The sequence below is a fragment of the Chamaea fasciata genome, unplaced genomic scaffold (genome assembly GCF_029207755.1).
Source record: "Chamaea fasciata isolate MVZ Bird 193981 ecotype frontalis unplaced genomic scaffold, bChaFas1.0.hap1 SCAF_1, whole genome shotgun sequence".
NCBI classification, from domain to species: Eukaryota; Metazoa; Chordata; class Aves; order Passeriformes; family Sylviidae; genus Chamaea; species Chamaea fasciata.
Genome location: NW_027094086.1, coordinates 4016085 through 4035735, shown reverse-complemented (window position 1 = coordinate 4035735; position 19651 = coordinate 4016085). Strand labels below are relative to the sequence as shown.

Sequence of the window (19651 nt, the reverse complement as noted above, 5' to 3'; positions counted from 1 at the left end):
AATCTCCAGAGTGTTGTGGAAAACCAGACACACAAACTGATTTACAGCAGTTGAAAACCTGTTCTCCACATCCTATTAAATATAGAATTATGTCTTTAATTCCCAGTCTTGTCACCGTGGTCAATAAAGAACTGCCAAACTCTGCCAGTGCACCTCAGTCTGCTGCCCCTTCAGTGGATCTGAAACACAGATGCCCAGACCAAGGCAGACCCTGCCTTTATTTTTCAGTATTTTAGGGATTTCCTGACGTAGAAGTCACAGCCTGTGCTAAGTTATCCCGATGAAATACTCCACAATTTTTAATAAATCCTTTGTAATCTCATGCATAATGTTGGCCTTCACGACCTCCTTTGATAATGAGTCCCACAAATTATTTAGATGCATCGTGTAAAAGGAAAGCCCTTTCCGTTTGCTGGTATCAAACCCTTTGACTGCCTGACTGGATACTGGTTGGGTTCTAGCATGATCAGCTGTCAGAAAACATTTATTTTCTTTGTCCATATTTTGCCCTAACTGGTTCCCAGTTTAAGGAATTCCACCTCAGAAAGCACAAAGCACACAGGGCTTTATTTCCAAAAATCTGTAACCTTCATTCATGACAAAGACTGGCTTTGTCTGCTATCTGAGATAATTTAGGCTGAATGGAAGAAACTGAGAAATAGTGTCCTAGAAATCAAGAAATTTATGAGGAGCGTTCACAGGAGAATGATGTTTTAATCCCTGAAGTTTTTAAGCCTACGAGTAATTTGTGTTTATTTTAGTCTATCTTTATCCAGTGAATAAATAACACTGTGAGGAAGGAAGTCTCTATTAAGGATTCAGTCTCCTTTCCCTGTTCAGTTGAAGAATTTAGAGATTTCAATAAATATGCCTTTGAATCCAGAAAAGGCTTTTCAGCAGAACAAAGGCAGGCCAACACTAACACTCCTAATCAAGGAAAGACAGACATATTAAAGTCATCAATCCAAAGACTTTAATGCCTTGTTTCTACATCAGAAAGGTGTCTGGATATAACCTGAAAGCCCAAACATCTTGATAATGAGACACAAGTCTGCCATGAGTGTCTTTTGTGGGTAAATATTAGCAAATTTGTCTAGATCTGACTGGAATGTTTTCTGATTTTTTTTTTCCCCATAAAAAGTGCTGATATAATTGAAAATGAAACCTTCCATGGGAACATATCCATTTCAATGAAACCTCAGTTGAGAAAAATTTCTCAGGTCCTCTTCTGAATTTGGGGCCAAAACCAGAGAGGCAGGGAGTTTGTGTGCCATTTTATTTGAGCCTGGAGGATGTGGAAATCCCACAGCACAGGGATCATGGTGGTTGAAATCCCTGCTGCTGTGAATATCAGCTTTTAGAAAGTGGAGCCACACAGACCTGACGGTGGAGATTCTTTGCAGTGATGATTAACCATGGACTGGGCTCTGTTATCTTGACTGGGCAAGGCTCTGAGTCCAGCTTTGTGAAAGGTTGGTAGCCTTCCAGACTGTGGGATTCTAGAATAACAGGAGTAAATACGGTTTCCCTTGTGGCAGTGGTTGGAAACTGGGTAGCTGGGTTGGATTAGGGTGGAACAGAGATATGAACTCTGGCAAGTGACCTGTCTGTGAGCTGGGTGAGCCAAAGTAACCACATCTGTCCCATTCCCTCTGATTTTCTGGGGATAAAAGCGATAAAAACTTTTTTTTTTTTTTCTCAGTCAGAAGTTCTGAGAAGAAGGAAATCATGGTATTACCCACTCCATGGAATAGAGGGGAGTGACAACTCTGTGCAGTATCTATCTCCCAGCTGCCTTCATCCTGCTTTCAGTTCATCCTTCACCTCTCTTCTCTGTCCTCTTCTCGTGTTCAGATGTTGCTTATCCTGTCATGCAGGGGATTGACACCAGCTGCAAACATATTTGCCTGACTGAAGAGATCAGCTGGGTCATGGCTGAATTCTTTGAGAACTTCCAGAAGAGAAAGGTGGATGAATTCCCAGTGAACTCTGTCACCAATTTATGTAGCTTGGATCTATAGTTGCTAAACAATGACTGATCAGGGTTTGTTTGACAGCCGTGGTCTAAACCTTTGCACATGTTAATGTTAGGACATATTTTGGTTCTGAATGCAGAATTCCCCTGGGGTCAGGCTGTGCTTGCAGGGGCCAGTGAGGGATGGAAATTTTCACTGGCTGTGACCTGGGTTTTTAAACCATGGCAGTGTAAAGCAGGTAGTTTTTATTGCTGTAGCAATGGGAAATGTTATGTCCCCGTGAGGCCAGACTGGTTTCCACAACCCTGCCACCTTCTCCCTGCTTCCCCACAGAGTCTTCCTTCACCTCTCTGCACAGGAGGGAGACCAGACTGCCATCTGGTAAATCACATTCACAGTCTTGTTCAGGTAGAAATGATCTGTAAAAAATGATGGACAGAGATGGGTCAGGCTGGGAAGTTGCATCTTTCAACCAACTTTCAGCCTGTGCATTTCCAGTGTGATAATGGGACCAGTCCCTTCTCTCTGACTGCTGCTTTTCAGACCAGCATGTCAGAGGTCTGTGCAAAAACAGCTCAATTTTCCCAGAGAATGTCTTGACAGGTCTGTTTTGTGTCCAGCTCAGCTCATCACGCTGTTTCTTGTCCATGCAGGTGTTTCTGTGTGCAGCCCACAGCCCTGCTCGTGCTGCACCCCAAACCAAGGCCAAGAATTGGAAGGAGATGAGTTACAGAGCTCCTGGCAGGAGCTCTGCCTCCCACCCTTTGGGTTGCAGGCCTGTGATCCCACCTGGATAGAGATAAGATGGCACAGGCAGGATCTGTCCTGTCACCCTGCCAGCACTTCCCATCCAAGAACAAGCTTTGTAAATCCAATTGCTCCTTACTGAGCATCCTCCTGACAGATTCTGGGAGCACTGGAAACATACATCAGGGTGGTGAAAATGCTCATAGCCAGGTAGACTGGGATGGCTGCAATCTGCCTCTGAGAGTGAGCCCTTGGGAGCTGCTGGAGGGGAGCCCCAAAAAAACCTCAGGGACTACAAAATCTGCTTAACATCACTGCAAAGTCGGTGCTGCAGCATGTGGGAGATCAGTGACCAGAGATGTGCATTTATCAGGGTTCTGTGCAAGCTGCTTTTAACCCACTGAGGTGGGAATACCTATGTATCTGCATGAGGTCAGGGTGATCATGGCCTGACAAGAGCTCAAGGAGCATTTGGACAATGCTGTCAGGCACATGGTGGGATTCTTGGGGCTGTCCTCTGTCCAGGGCCAGGAGCTGGACATGATGATCCTTGTGTGTCCCTTCCAACTCAGGATATTCTATGATTCTGATTCCACTGGGCCAATGGACAGGACAGTTTCTTGATGGCTCGTGCTGCTCAGCCCTGACCTCGCTCTTGACAGCTCCCATCCCCCTCTGCTCTGGCCTCTTACATCCCACCATGCTTTAATCCCTGTAAATATTTCCTTGTCCTGAACACAGTGAAGGCTCTTTTCTCCCCTGCCTGTCTGTTCCTCACAGGATGATGGCAAGGTACAGCAGCAAATTCCTACGGGAGCACACCTTAGCAGGAAACACTGCAGTGGGACACCTGCCTGGCTCAGGGATTTCAGCAGGCATCAGCCATTAACACACAAAAAAACCCCCCAAAACCAAACAATCCAGGGATGCCTCGGAGTTTGCCTTTTCAGAGATGAAGCTGGAAATGGGCTGGCATCGCCACCTGGTGCAAGTTCCCAGAATTAACCGAGCAGCTCCAGCATGGAAATATCTGCCTGGGATTGAAAAACTGACCAGAACAACGGTGGGGTTGCTGGTGCCAGACCAGCACGGCTGCTCTCATCAAGGAGAGATGACATTCATCTGCAGCATTTTCATCTTGATTCTCCCCTCAGAAACATTTGGGGCGTCAAAGAGCATGTTGATGAGTGCTGGGATAGAGGAAAGAAAGAAAAATAATGGGCAGTGGAGGCTGGACCCTTGTTTTTCATAGGGAACATCTGAGTCTCTGGGGTTGCTAAACATTTTCTAACTTATCTTTAAGATAGATGATCTGTTCTAATTAAGATGGAGAGCCGAGATCACACCAGAAAAAAACCCAATTTTATTTTCTAGTCATGGGGGCAAATAACTACAGAAGTTGCTATATAATATAACTCAGCCGCCAAATAGCCAAATTTTTATTTTCCTCAGTCTCAGTGTTTTCCTCTGCTTCTTTTCTGTCTAAGGAGAAAGCAAAACTGTGTTCACAGGCACCACCAGCACAGCTCAGCTGAAAGAAGGATCTGGGGCTCTGTGTGTGTCGTGGCACAAAGTTAAAAGCAAATGTTTGGCACGAACCTTATTCAAATGAAGATATTTTATTTGAGTTTTCCGGGAAGAAAAACAAACAAACAAAAAATTGGAATTATTTGAACATAACCACAGCTTTTTTTTCACAGCAAAACTTGATTTTGCAAAACTTGCCTTTCCTGCTGAGCAATTGTTCCTGGAGACAATTCCTACAGCCCTTTCAGCAAGGCAGGGGATCACCAGCTGGCATCTTCTGGACTTTATGCAATCAATTAGTTCAAACCAATTAGGCAATTACTGGGTGTTACTAAACCGGAGTTAATTTCAACAAATTGGAAACAGCTGAGGAATTTTGCATCAAAAAAGCAAATCCAAAAGGATTTCCCAAACCAGGTACTTCCCTCTCTGTATTCCCTTTCAGAAAACTTACTTGTAATGTTGGCCTTGGCCTTGTGACACTGAAAGAGCATCATCACCTTCCTAGGCGGGGGATCACAGAGGTGCCTGACTTCATCACAGAATGAGGCAGAAAAGCCTGTCCTGAATCCTCTCTGGAAGGGTGGATCAGTTATCCAGATTGCTCCAGCAGGGATGCAAAACCAGCCAGATTATGTGGGGAGTAGACTGGGATCCTAATCATGAGCATATGAACATTGCTCTAAGAATATTTTTCCTTTAAAATGTTCCCTTCCCTCATGTGGCATTCTTTCCAAACAGGAGCTGGAGCAACAAAAAGCAGAAATGAGACTTGGAAATGGTGCTATCCCTAACTTTACAGTGCAAGGCACTAAATGACATAAGTTTTCTCCAAGTTTCTGGGGGTTTACAGAGAATTATGAAATTGCCTAAACATCTGGTACTGTTCAAAATACTCCAGGATACCTTACAGGTAGTTATGGAAGGCTACTAAACCCTTAAGACACCCATATCCTCTTGTGGCAGCTGGAGTTTGATGGGAACACCCCACCTGGTCTGAAAAACCTGTGTTAGGACACTAAATTGCACCCTTAGCATAAAGTAAAGCCCATGTAGACAATTCCACAGCCAGTCCTAGGATATCCTGAGTTGGAAGGGACCCACAAAGATCCTTGAGTCCAGCTCCTGGCCCTTCACAGGACAGTCCCAACAATCACACCATGAATCCCCAGTCAAACCTTCCGTGCAGTCCTGGGCACCTCATGTTGTGCTGGACTTGGTCTGGACCCTGGGAAAGTGCAGAGTTGTTCTGTGGGACTGGAGAAGAAAGCACCCAAAAAGACGTTTGTGCCAGATCACTGTAAGGAGTGATGTGAAATGCAGGGAGGTTGAGCTGGAGCAGCACGTGGCTGTTTCCCAGCACTGAATTTGCCCAGGGTCTTCAAACGACCATGTGAACAAATCCTACAAGATCCCAAAGATCCTCATCTTCCTTCTGATCAGCTGAGAAGTAATTGCTGAGATTTATTTGAACTGAAGTTCTCAGTGGCAGATGTTGGTGACACTCTGTACTGAATATCCTGTTTCAGGAGAAAAACCCCAATCCTGTTGGATCCAATAACCTGGTCTTGAGCAGGTCCTTCACCATTCTATTACACACTGGGTGGCAAAATGTCTGTTCAATGCAGTGGCATGGATTTGAATGGTTGTGAAGAGGGATTTTTGACAAGAGCATACAGAAAGAGTACAATGGGAGTGGGCTGAAGGAGGGCAGACCTAGAGTAGGTATGAGTGAGAAATTCTTCCATGTGAGGGTGGTGAGGTGCTGGAACTGGTTGTCCTGAGAAACCATGATACCTTATCCCTGGAAGTGTTCAAGGCCAGGTTGGATGGGAATTGGAGCAACCCAGGATAGTGGAAGGTGTCCGCGTCCATGGCAGAGGGGTTTGAAGAAGATGATCTTTCACGTTTTCTAACCCAAAATATTCCATGATTCCATGAAGGATTTGATCGAGTCAATATGTGACTGAAGACAGAAACCTGTGTCTGGTCCCAAAGTATTAATTTTCAAGGTGGAGTCACTAGGGAAAAACCCATGAAGGTTCGTAGTGAAACAGGCCACTAAATATATTCCAGCACAAAGCTGACAACAGCTAGGGCCACATGTGATATGCCTCTGGAATCCTAGCAGGGTTGATTTATCTTGGTGTTAGGCCTAATATACTTAGAAGCCCTTTATAAATAACCCAGGACCTTTTGCACTTGCTGCTTTACAGACTTGCTTTGTTTATTTGACTGGTTGAGCTGGGCCTGTAATTTTTAATGAAAATAAACTCCTTGTCAAGGACCTTTTCCTTTTGGGACCTTCCAAAGGACACATAGAGCAATTCTGTGCTTCTTTCCTGCTTCCCAGCAGTCCCATTGGTTTTTATCTCTTTGGCTTATGAAAGGCAAGGCCTGGGGAAAGGTTAACAGAGCCCCCGTGGGTTGTGTTTCTTCAGGCCCTCAAAGCAGAATGATAAAAATCACAGAATCACAGAAGGGTTTGTGTTGGAAGGGACCTTAAAGTTCATCTTGTTCCCTGCCAGGGGCAGGGACACCTTCCACTCTCCCAGGTTGCTCCAAGCCACATCCAGCCTGGCCTTGAACACTTCCAGGGATGGGACAGCCACAGCTTTTTTGAGCAAGGAGTCTTCTAATTCTGGGTTTGGTTTTTCTGAGGGGTAGCCACTCAACATGCAAACAGAGTTCAAGTTCACCCCAAAGGATCAAGAGGAATCTACAGAGGAGGCTGGGGGAGAGGCAGACAGGTCACCTGGGTCACGGTTTGGAAAGGGGGTAGGAAGGTAAATCCCATCTGTTCCTTTTCCTAATATCCAACCCAAACCTCCCCTGACACAGCTCCAGTCATTCCCTTGGGTCATGTCACTGGTCACCAGAAGGAAGAAATCAGCTGGTAGGAGGAACTGTATTTGCTACTTCTTCATTTATCACTTTTTTTTTTTCTTTTCTCTTTTGCCCTCTGAACTTCAGGTATTCTCCATCTGGGGTGAGCTGGTTCATTTTTTGCTATACAGCTGTTTTCCCCCTGTACTTTGCCGATCTCTGGCACCAGCATTTTTCTTCTAACAGATCCCTGGGATCAGCAGAGGGAGTCCAAGAGCAAGGAAAAGAGAAACTCACACTCTGAACGTCAGCGCGTTTGATCTGAGGTGCTCCATGAGCCTGGCTCAGAGACGAATGAGCCCTCCGGAGAAGAGACCCTCCTGGCCACTTGCTGAGCGAGTCCTTCTGCATTTTCACACAAAAAAGGGACATCAGACGTTCTCAGTAATCTTTCTTCTCCTGGTGGATATGAGAAAATCTCCTGATTACATTACAGCAGCAGCACAAAAAAAGCAAATCAAGTAAGTGTGAACTGAGGATCCAGGTAAAAAGATTTTCATACAGATAATTTAAAAATCAACAACATTCACACACAAACCCACATAGAAAAAAAATAGAAACTTGTGAAAATTACCTAGTCAGCTACTATTTCACCATTTCAGAGAGAACAAAGGGGATGAAGGGCTTTGTGCTAGTCAGCAATGTGACTCAGTGACCCTTGGTTTGGCAATGACAAATGTTGTCTTTGTTATCCAAAAATCCAAGGTCCTCACATCTAGCACGTTGCACAAGGTTGCATTTAAGCGCCACTGAGGCCAAGGAGATTTGAGCACACAGCTGAGAGTGCTCTGCTGATCCACAGTCCCAGCCTGTAAATATTTGTTAACTTAGCCCAAGAACACAGGGAACACAAATCTTATGGATCCAATGAGTAGCTGGTGTTGCAGTCAAGGCACTCAACCCTCTCCCTCACGTAACAAAAGCAGAAAAAAAAAAAAAAGTACTTAACTATTCAAGTATCTGCCCTTCATTAATCTTTTCCCAGTAATTATTAGCCCAATAACAAAGCACATCATATGGCTGCCTATGAGCACATTATTGCCCATTCCTTTTGCTTTGGAAAAGAAGTAGAGAAAATCTTCCAAAAGCACTTAAACTGTGTAATTAAAATAAAGCCCCCCCAAAATCAAAGGCCTTCTCTCACATCTATCTGCCTCACCATGTGAGACCATTTTTTCAGTGCCAGCTCCCCAAATAATGGCACAATAGTAATGAGTACAAATGACCTGAAGGAGAAAAAAACTTGAGCCAACACTCACAAGGTATCACAGGGGTTTCAGCTCCCCTCATCCAGTTTGATGCAAGCACCATGGACATCCAGCCCCACCTGTCAGCTGAAAGGGTGCTTAGATATTGTGCTGAATTTGGGGTGCACCCAGCCTATGCTGTGTCTGATCCCAGATCGGGGAAACTGTTTTCTGTACATTATTACCAAGAAATGCCCGCCAGGAGACAGCTCCTAACTCCCCAGCCTTTGCACTCCTGAGGAATATTTTAACTGGGCACACTGAATGTCCAAGGCGATGTGTGAGGCTTTAGTAAAAGTAAAGTGTTCTCAAGATGCAGTTGTTCTCCTCTTGGAAAACTTCTGGAAGAGCACTCTCCCTGGTGCATGCCCCTAGGACCACTGCTCTGGAGACTGCTGGGCTTCTTAAAAGCCAGGATCCAGGAGCAATTTCTTGGGCTGGCCTTGACAAAGTTCATTCAAGAAGGGTTGGGTCCAGCTGCTCCAAGCAGTGAAGTTGTTTCATGAACAATATCCTGTAATGATTGAGAGAGAAACATCCCTTGCTATGCACAGGGTCTGCCTGCCAGCCCTAGGGAATCTGCTGCCCTCCAGGCTGCAAAAGACCCTTCTGCAGAGCAGAGCCCAGGAAGCAGCAGACCTATGCCCACAGAAGCTTTCTACCCTCGTGCATGGCACAGTCTGGAACAGTGACATCCTGGGGCTGTTTTTCTGACACCAGTAGGTTTTCCAGCACCAGTTTGCTGTGAGTGGCTGCAATTCTCCCAGAGCCTGGAGCAGCAGGGGAGAAACACTAAAGGAATTTCATTGCAAACCTGATGTGGGCACTACAGCAGAAAGCTGAGAGCTCTGGAGTGTCCGGGGCTGGAAAAGGCCTTGGCCATCCAGATGGGGGCCTGTGGAGGGCTCTTGGTTTCATTTTTATGTGTCTTCCTTCTCTTGTGTGCCAGAGCTGTGGTGCCAGGAGGTTTGGTTAACAACACAGGTGGCATCCACCTGAGCCAGGAAGGCAGGAGATGTGGAGGAGCCTTGTGACATTCCAGTGTCCAGGTGACCAGCCACGGCCCATCCCTGACATCCTCAGGCCACGCGAGTTGTTACTCCCACTCCGAGGGCCAGACCTGTTTTACCACTCTCAGACTTCCTGGCAGCACAGGGTGGTGGAAGTTATCAACAGTGATTGTTTGATGTGTTTAATTGGCCTGCAGTTAATTATATAATATTTCTCTATAAAGAGACTCATGAAAGAAAGCTGCCAGCATGGCTGATGCATTTGTCATTCACACGGCCTGCCTGGGGGATAGCCAGGTTGGCCTTGTTCAAGTGCTTTAGGCTTGGCTCAGGAACAGTCCACTCCAGCTGGAGTTACAAAGACCTACTCCCAGGTGTTCTCTTTTCTTCTATTTAGTCTGTTTTATTCTATTTTGCCTTTTTTTTTTTTTTTCCCCTGCTGTTTTCTCCAGGGAGGCTAGTGGGGAGGAAAGAAGGAGAAGTGAGTTTGCCTTGTCATGAATTACATCCCTTCTGCCTCCTTCTCTCCTCTAAGACCACGGAGTTTGCCTTAGGACCCTTCCCTGGTTGTCCCATGTGGGTGATGTCCCAGGGCGTGATGGTGCTGCAGAGCTCCTGGAGAGGTCATTGATACCCCACATGTGGCTGGGCCAGTGCTGGGCTGGGCTGAGAGCAGCTGTGCCTGCAGCTCTCCCACACGTCCCAGCCAACCCCACTGTTCCATTGCACACAACAGCCACGTGAAACTGTGCTCCAAAAAGGAGTCAGGCTGCTCCAAAAGAGGAGAATTGATTCACCAGCAGGTCAGTGGCTGTTTGAGGCTGGACCTCAAGCCTCCAGCCTTCTCTGTCTCTGCATCCAGGCCCTCATCTGCTGCCTCATCCTCCAACCCACAGTGGTGTTTTCCTCCCCAGGCTGGTGGCAGGGTCTGAGGTGCCTCCAGAAGGAACTAGGTGTTCCCAAATGTAACTGAACATCATCATGAAGCCACATCCTACAGCTCCTCCTTCCCAATCCAGCATGTGTCCCACCCTGACTTAACCCCAAACCTGAGGCTTCCATCTTCCTACATCCTCTCTCCCTTTTTATTACAGACATGTCTGGTGCAATGGGAAATGCACCATAAACCAAAGCACAACTCTACAAGGCTGTGCAGAAACTCCACGGTGCGGTGCCCCCTTTCTTTTCAGGGGTCAGAGCTGAGAAATGGTCCTGAGTCCTTTTTTTTTTTCCTTGGAATGGGATGAATCCACAGCTTGTCCACCCTGGACAGCAGTAGGGCTGGGCTCAGAGCAGTTTGTGTAGGTCTGCAGAGAGGACATTGTTCTCTATCACCCCTGGGGCTGGCAATCCCCAAAAACATGACAGGCCAGTGATGGTTTATGGTCTCCCCAAAGTGCCAGTGACAGAGAGGGGTTGCAAGACCCCAGGGAAGGCTTTGCAAACCCAGCAGGGATGCTCTTGGCACAGAAAAGTGCTTTGACACCACAGCCCTGCTTTTTTCCCTTGTTTTCCTAAAGAAGCAAGATTAATGTGAGTAATCCAGGGAGTTTCAACCCAAATGATGCTGAGTAGAAGAGCCCTCAAGGAGATTGTTTTTTCCCTCCAGATTTGCAGGGGAAAAGCAGCCCCTGCCCTTGGGACCGTGGCACTGAGAGGCCCCTCTCTGTGCTTGGCAGGATGGAGGACAGAGAATCAGTGGTGCAAAAATGGGCTGAGCTGTGCCTCTCCACCCTGAATGATGTTCCTGAAGGACATGGTGCCATCCAGAGAACCTGGACAAGCTTGGGCAGTGGGCCATGGGAATCTCATGAAGTTCAACAAAGCCAAATGCTGGTGCTGCCCCTGGGTCGCGGCAATGCCTTTTATCAATCCAGGTACAAGGCAGACATGGATCTGTTGAAGTGGGTCTAGAGGAGGGCCAGAAAAAGATCAGAGGGCTGGGGCACCTCTGCTCTGGAGGCAGCCTAGGACAGCTGGGGCTGTTCAGCCTGGAGATGAGAAGGCTCCAGGAAGACCTTTTCAGTGCCTAAAAGGAGCATATAAGAAAGATGAGAACAGACTTTCTAGCAGGGTCTGTAGTGATGGTTCAAGGGGCAATGGCTTTAAACTGAAAGATGGTCAGTTTAGGTTCAATATTAGAAAGAAGTTGTTTTGGTTTTTTTGTTTTTTTTTTTTTTTTTTTTTTTTACAGTGAGGGTGATAAAACACCAGCACAGGTTGCCCAGAGAATTGGTGGATGCCCTGTTCTTGGAAATGTTCAAGACCGGGTTGGATGGTACTCTGATCAACCTGGTTTAGTGGGGTCTGGACTAGATGACCTTTTAAGGTCCCTTCCAACCCAAAGCATTTTGTGATTCAGTGATCCATGGAAGCCCCTCTACCCAGCCTCAGGCGGGCATCCTCATCCATGGCACACTGGCTTTTAAAGCCCCTCCCGGTCTCCTGGTCCAGGCTGGATCAAGGCTTGTGGAGGGGTGGATGCTGGGCACCACCTCTCTTTGCTGTTCACAGCAGAACACTGACTTCCATAAATCTCATTTGCAACTGCCACAGCCTGTTTTTCAGGAGAGGACAGTGACACTGGAGTAAACCACGAGACCAGGTGGTTCTTCACCCAAGCTGCCTCTCAAACCAAAGTGGTGCTCCAGGCGAGCTGGCATTGCAAGTCTGCGCTAGACAAGGTGGCTGAATCTCTCTGTGGTCTAACAGGGGACACCTCATGGCATCTCCTTTCACCTTCAGCAGGACAAGGAGGCTGGGACAACCTCTGCTTCCCAACAGGAGGACACAAAGGAAATGCTCCATTCCTTAGGGCTCATTCTCCATGTGGGGATGATGGCTTACAGCCATCAGTAGATGATGGGACCAGGCAAGCCTGGCCATGTGTGATGGGAGGAGGAGAATTGAAAGGGTAGGACGCTTGGATTCATCCCGCTGGGCTGTCATCTCCCCCCTGGATTTATCACCCAGTGCTAATGAGAGGCAGCCGGCGCTGTGTGATGTGGACGAGCCCCGGCTCCGCGCTCGCAGGCAGGGAGGGCAGGGTTTGCCACGTCCTGGCAAAGGGCTCTTGGATGCTCCAGCTCAGCTCGTGTCCTCAGGAGTTCTCAAGCTGAGCCAGGGGGTGCTGGGGAAATGTGGAGGGCAGCAAAAGTGAGCTAGGCCCTGCTGGGGCAAGCACAGCTCTGAACCAAGCTTTTCCTCTGGCAGCCGGCACCAGGCATTCGCAGGGGGATTATCTTTTTTTTTTTTTTTTTTTTTTTTTTTTTTTTTTTTTTTTTTTTTTTTCTTCTTTTCTTTTTCCTGTCTTGAAGTGTCTTTTATGGGCCCTGGGGGGGAGAAGATTATTTAAACCTGACGTGTCCCCTCTGGTCCTTCTAATGTTGCCAACCCCGCAAGGCTGCAAACGCTTTTCCACCTTTACTCGCTATTCCATCTGCCAGGAGCTGCGGATCCCACCCTCCACTAAGCCAACCCCTAGGCCCTCCTTGGATGAAGGAAGAGGAAGGCGCCCGCACCACCCCGAGAATCCCCCCCCATTGTCTTCCTCACTCCTGGGAAGCCCCAATGACACAGCCAGGGCTGCGACTGAGCCTCAGCAGGGAGGGGAGGAATCTCTCGGACAGGATGCAAGGAGCGGGAAGGACCCGCAGCGCGGGTTTGGTTTGGCAGCCCTGTTCAGACAATAAAAGGTCAGGCTGCAGAGAAGCTTTTTTTTTTTTTTTTTTTTCTTCTTCTTCTAATTTCCCTGGCTTTTGTTCAAGGCTATGTCCTTAAGGACGGGGATTCTCTACGCCGGTGGCAGGCTGAGAGGACGGGTGGGCGGCTGGGGCTTTGTCTGGCGGGGTTTTTAGTGTGCAAATGATTTTGCTGGAGCACAGGCTGCGAGAGGAGGGTGTGAGCTCAGGGCAAGGAGGTGAAACTCTGCACCGGGATTTGGTTTGGTGCAATATCTGAAGTGTCTTCTTTTTCACACAGGAGTTTTAGAGGTTTCCAGGGGACCCAGATGATCAGGAACTGAAGCACATGCTATGGAGGAAACTGCATATATGGAATAGAATGAGGGCAAACAGCCCCGAGCAGAGCCTGAGATGAGGCAACAGGAGGGTCTGTATGGAAATGGTCATGCAGGGTTTGACAGTGTGCTTCAGTGGTCTCAGCAGATCAGCTGCTTCACCTTTGATTTTGGGCAGGATTTGACATTTTTGAAAGGATGCTGCTGCTTCCTAATATTTTCAGGGCAGGGACAGTTTCCTAAAGCTGTGCATCCTAAAGCTGTGCACCTTCCACTGAATCACCATCCCTGGAAGTTTTCAAAAGACACTTAGATGTGGCCCTTGTGGACATGGTTTACCGGTGAGCACATTGGTGCTGGGTTAATGCTTGGACTTAATGATCTTAGAGTCTTTTTCCAACCTTAATAATTCTATGATTCTATAATCACACCCAGCCTGATCCCTGCTGTCCCACAGCCGAAGGGTCAAAGACCACAGCACTCTGCTGTCACACACAAAGAGGTTTGCAGGGTCATTGTGGCTTTGCCCTCCTCCAGCTCAGGGACGCGAGCTCAGGTCTCACCTGGTGTCCCCTGCCAGGCTCCCCACAGCCATCTCCTCTCCTTGGCCACTGTGCAAGGAGACACAATGGACCTTCATGAGTTTAGAGGCTGCCATAATATCTGCCTTCTATCTGACTTTCATACAAACTTCAGGACGAAGTAAGGAAACCGGTTTTTGGACCTAGAACTGCTGCCTCAGGCTCAACCCAAGCAAGCCTGGAGCTCAGATCCTTGTAAGATGCAAAGGCCTTGATGCTTGGGCCAACATCTTCTCCTGGTCTCTGGTACCAGTGCAAATGTGGTGCTAAGCCTCAGGAGCCTTCTGAGCAGCAAAACTGCCTTTGTGGGCCAGACATGTCTAGGGGTGATGTCAGGCTAGTAATAACAACAGGCTGATTGTTAATAAAAACAGTCTGATCTAGAATCTGATTCACGAAAGCATAAATAACAGAAACATTAAAAAAGGCCAGTCAACGTGTTTTTTTGGAACAGGGGTCTTGTTGTGCCAGCTTGATGTTGTTATTTTAGATCATAAGGTTGGCCCATAAACATTAACTGGGTATGCAACATCCTTGTAAAATATGAGATTTGTACAGCATGGTGTTCCAGTGGGGGGAAAAAGCACCACACATCAATAGAGCACGTATTAACTGAGCTAAGAGTTGGCTGTCTGACAGATCTCAAAAAGTAGCGATCAGTGGGTATTCATCAGGGCCTGGATCTGTTTCTTCAGTGGAAAATCCTTGGCCCAAAGCTGTGCAGCCTTTTCATTCAGTGAGCTGGAAATAATTGTGAAATTGCTCCTGAAGAAGCTGTGAGGGGAGAAAAATGGGGTGGAAAAGGACAAACACACACAGGGACTGGTCAGTCCCTCTTATTATGAAACCATTTCACAGAATCATAGAATCATTTAGCTTGGAAAAGGCCTCTAAGGGCACCAAGTCCAACCATTACCCAGAACCATCATGTTCACCACTAAACTGTGTCCCCAAGTGCCACATCTACATGCCATTTAAATACCTGCAGGGATGGTGACTCCTCAGCTTCCCTGGCTGGCCTGTTCCGGTGCTTGATCACCCTTTCTGAAAAGAAAATTTTCCTGATACCAAATCAAAACCTCCCCAGGTACAACTTGAGGCCATTTCCTCTTGTCCTGCCATTTGTGACTTGGGAGAAGAGACCAACCCCCACCTGCCTCCAACCTCCTCCTTTCCTCCAGGCCTCAGCTCCCTCAGCCACTCCTCATCAGAGTGGTTCCCCAGACATTCCCTCAGCCCTGCTGCCCTTTTCTGGACACACTTTGGCACCTGCATTTCAATGCAGACTTCAGTCCATCCAGCTGAAAAGGACCCCAATGGTGAATTGAGGTATCAAAATGTGAAGGGACCAAATTCTCAAGAGCAAGAAAGAGCCAAGAATTCCAACAGGGACCCAGCTCAGACTCTTCAGGACATGAAGGATCATGTGGCAACAGCTGATGGAGTCAGAGACATCTCTTTGCAGGGCTTTGAGTGTGGTAAATCTGCATCTCATAATAGAAACACTCTCAAGAGAAAACAGAAGACAGGTTGAGTTATGGATGCATGGAGGGAAGTGATTTAACTGCTTGAGATGAGTCTGAAATCCACATCTGATGAGTTGTGGATATTGAAATCCTCTGACAAGCTGTGGATGCCCCAACCCTGGCAGTGTTCAAGGCCAGGTTGGACTGGGCTCGGAGCAACCTGGGTTAGTGGAAGGTGTCCCTGCCCACGGCAGGGAGTTGGAATTGGATGATCTTTGAGACCCTTTCCAACTCAAATCATTCTGTGATCCCAGGATTCCATAAAACTGAGTACAATCACACTTTAGAGAGGATACTGAGCTGTCTGTGGGGGGAGCAGGCAGCCTGGACATAATTCCCTCTGTAGCCATGGACATTTTAACCATAACAGACGGAGCTGGAGGAGACAGGTGCAGTGTCAGGAGAAGTTACGTGCCCCAAGGGGAGTATCTCTCTGGAATCTCCTTCGGTGACCCAGTTTTGCACTCCGTGAGCTAAAAGTTATCCTTTCTTCTCTGGGATCTTCATGGGATGATTCAGGCTGGAAGGAGGTCTCCTGCTCAAAGCCGGGCAGTTATGGGGGTCAGCCCAGTTCTTTCCACCTTTACCCTGAAATATTCTCAGAATGGAGACTGGATAGAACAAATTGAGGAAGCGCAAACAGAAGGACTAGACTTCTCTTCCCAGATGTGCAGGGCTGCAGCTGGGGCAGTCACAGTCGTACCTCTCTGCATTACCCAGCTGAGGTGTCTCACTCAGCCTGGCAGATTTGCAACGCAGACAGAGGCACAAGATGGTATTTGGCAGCTCCAGGTGGGTTTTCATGATAAGCCCATTATCACAGCCCTTGTTTTGAGTGCTGAGCACCCATCCATGACAACCGAGTGCCTTGAACTGGGCCCCCCAAAACCAGCCTGGCCGTCCTTGCCTGTCACCCACGTCTGCCTGAGTGCTGCAAAACAAGGCGGCGTTGTTTGCTTTAAAGATCAAAGCTCATTTAAATGCGTTGCTTCTCCCTGTCTCCACCTGATATCCAGACAAGATGCCCTGGCTTAGGTGAGTCAGCCGCTGGCTGAAGTCAGCCGCAGTTATCTCTGCGAGGCGGAGGCAGCTCTTGCGTCGTCCCTCTGCCAGCGCCAGGTCTCTCTAATCACCTCCGCCCCCGGTCCTTGGGCCGAGCCCCGGCTTGGCCGTGACACGTCCCTGGAGGCTGCCCGGGTGCTGTGGGAGAGCAGCGCTGCCTCCTCTGCTCTGCGAGCCCCAAGGGAGATGTTGCAACAGAAACCAGCACCTGCAGCCAGGGAAGGGCATTTTTCACAGCCACTGCTTCTGCACGGAGCTCCCCCGGCTGCGTGCGGCACATTCAGCTCTCCAGTGGGATGCGGGAGAGGCTGTCGGTTGAGTTTTTTCCTTTTTTTTTTTTTTTTTTTTTTTTTTTTTTTTTTAAAATGATGAGCTGACAAAGCTCCAGGTGGCTGTTTGGCAGTCACGCTTTTCTCCCCAGTTGCTGACGCCGACAGCGAGTGACTCAGCCCTTTCCAAGCTCCCTCCAAACCTCTTCTCCTGCTGCCACTCAAATGTTCTTTCTCTCGATGGTTAAAACAAATTCTGCCTCGAGGTCCTGCCCAGAGAGCGACTCAGACAGGGCAGCACGGCTCCTTGCTGTGGTCGTGGCATGGAGCAGGGATTTGCAGGATTCCCTTTCTGAACCGTGGGGATTGTTGTTTGAGCCTGGGCAATGAGTTTCTCCTTCCCCTCCTTGTTCTGTTTCCCAGGGAGAGCTCCCAGGGCAAAACCCACCCCTGGTGATCCGCATTCCTGTACCTTTGCCAAGCAGTGCCTAATTCCCCACTTGACTTTTCAGCTATATTTGTTGCAAACATTGTAATTTTCTTTCCAGCCCAAGAGCTGCCCTACATTTTCATCCCTACGAGCATGGGAGTTTCCAGATACTGCAGTGCAAGCAGGGCAGCACCTCCCACCTCCCAGTACCGTGTGCCCAGACCCACGGGCTCCGCCAGGTCCTGGGGGAAGGTGAGACCTTTGCCCCTGCACAGCTGATGGTTCAAGACTCCCTGGGCACAGAGGGAAGTGGGGAGACCCTTTCAGGCAGCAGGATGTCCTCGGGTGGAGGTGTTGCAAAAGGGCTGATCCCAAGCAAGTAGATGGGATCGGTGATGAGAGCTGTGCAGTTCTCGGGAAGACCCAGTGTTGGCCATGGCAGCCAGCAGCAGTCCAAAATAATCAAAGGAAGGTTTCATCATGGTTCAGAATGCACCAAGGCAGCCCTCTGAAAACATTTTTTAATCCAGTCTTATGAGGCTGGGCTGTGGCTAGTCTGGACTTTACTGAAGACTCTGCAACCTTTGCCTCCTTGCTCTGTGGAGACCTGGCTTGCTGAGGAGGATTGGAGACACAGACAGGGAAAGCTGTGAGCCATGGGTCATCTCTCAAGGCTTTGGGATCTCTAGTATAGATGTGTCTGTGTGAGCTGAGAGTTCTGGGGGTTCCTCTGTGGTGGTGGAACTCTGAAAGGAGTGTCCATGACAGTTTGAGATCAGTCCCTCCTGAATCTATGGTGTTGTCCCTTGATCTGATGACTAGAAAGGGAGCCAGGGATGAATCCAAGATGTGGATGTCCACCTTGAGGTGGGGAGATCTCACTGATTTTGTTGTTGGCAGGACTGAATGCGCTGCAACATGGGGCTGTGATGAGCCTTGCAGGTACCAACATCCTCTGCTGAGAATGGTTTAAGGCACTGTGGCCCATGGCACAAGTTGGGAAGAGATCAGAGAATCATAGAATAGAATCACAGAATAGTTTGAGTTGGAAGAGATCTTGTAGATCATTCAGCTCAGCCCCTGCCTCCACCATGGGCAGGGACCTTCCACCAGACCTGGTTGCTCCAAACCCCATCCAGCCTGGCCTTGAACACTTCCAGGGATGTGACCTCCACAGCTTTTCTGGGCTGATCCCTGTGAATGGCCAACTTAGCCTTTTCCAGAACCCCCCAATTCAATGAACTTTCATAGGGAGAGCAGGGACTTGTGCATGAAATGGCAGCAGCCTAGCATGGAGAGTTGGGATCTGGCCTGCAAAGGGGTGCACGTTTTTGGGTGACGGGGTGCAAGGAGGAATGCAGCAGGTAGGAGACAGCATGTACAGGCAGGAGTGTGGGTGGGTGTTTCTCCAGCACAAGCGCCGCCGTGTTCAGCAGTCCCCCTGGCCCTCCTGCTTGAGAGGAAAGGCAGCAATTAGGCTGATTGAAGGCCCAGTTGTTTCTTGCACAAGGAGGCAGTGCCCCTTGCAGCTGTGGTTCAAAGCCTGCAGGAGATAAGGATCTGCCGTGCTGAGCACTTGGGAAGTGCTGGGGGAATCCAAGGTCAGCTCTGGCCACACCACTCTGCTTCACCTCTATCTTCTTCCCAACTGGCATCTGGCTTAAAAGCCTTCCTGAGCCTAGAGCAGCACAAGGGGAGTTTCCTTCCCACTCTTCCATGCAACCCCATGTAATTACTTGGGAGCTCACACAATTTTGTGTCAGCTTTCCTTGCTTACCAGCCTGTTTATGCAAGCCCCAACTCCTCAGCCTCCTTGGAGACTCTGGTCTTTGCCTTCTTTAAGGAGCAGAGTTAAAAATCCAACTGATTTCATGAGCAGATCAGGTGGGGTGTGTGTAGTGTCTCCTTGGGGTGTATTTCGGGGTGTCCAACAATCAAGGTTAGGCCATGGATGTAAAATCATTGAATGGCTGGGACTGGAAGGGGCCTTCAAGATCATAGAGTTCCAACTACCCCACCATGGCCAGGGAAACCTTCCCCTAGATCAGGCTGTTCCAAGCCCCATCCAAGCTGGCCTTGGACACTTCCAGGGATGGGGCAGCCACAGCTTCTCTGGGCAACCTGTGCCAGGGCCTCACCACCCTCACAGGGAACAATTTCTTCTTTGTACCTAACCTAAACCTGCCCTCTGTCAGTTTGAAGCCATTCCCTGTTGTCCTGTCATTCCAAGCCCTTGCAAATTCTCTCTCCAGTTCTCTTGTAGCACTGGAAGGTGCTCTAAGGTCTTCCTGAAGCCCTCTCTTCTCCAGCTGGAACAAACTTCCCCCGTACACTTCCACCCTTGGCCAGAGTTCAGCTCTGCCTTTGCCTCC

The 19651-nt window shown here is 48.5% G+C and overlaps 1 long non-coding RNA gene across 1 annotated transcript; it reads right to left on the bottom strand.

The window, feature by feature from the left end:
- Positions 1–1048: 1048 nt before the first annotated feature.
- Positions 1049–7896, bottom strand: LOC136301185 (uncharacterized). Its single transcript, XR_010723806.1, has 3 exons — positions 7711–7896; positions 7374–7535; positions 1049–2395 (listed from the first exon to the last, which is right to left on the bottom strand). It is a non-coding gene; the product is annotated as an uncharacterized lncRNA (long non-coding RNA).
- Positions 7897–19651: the final 11755 nt, after the last annotated feature.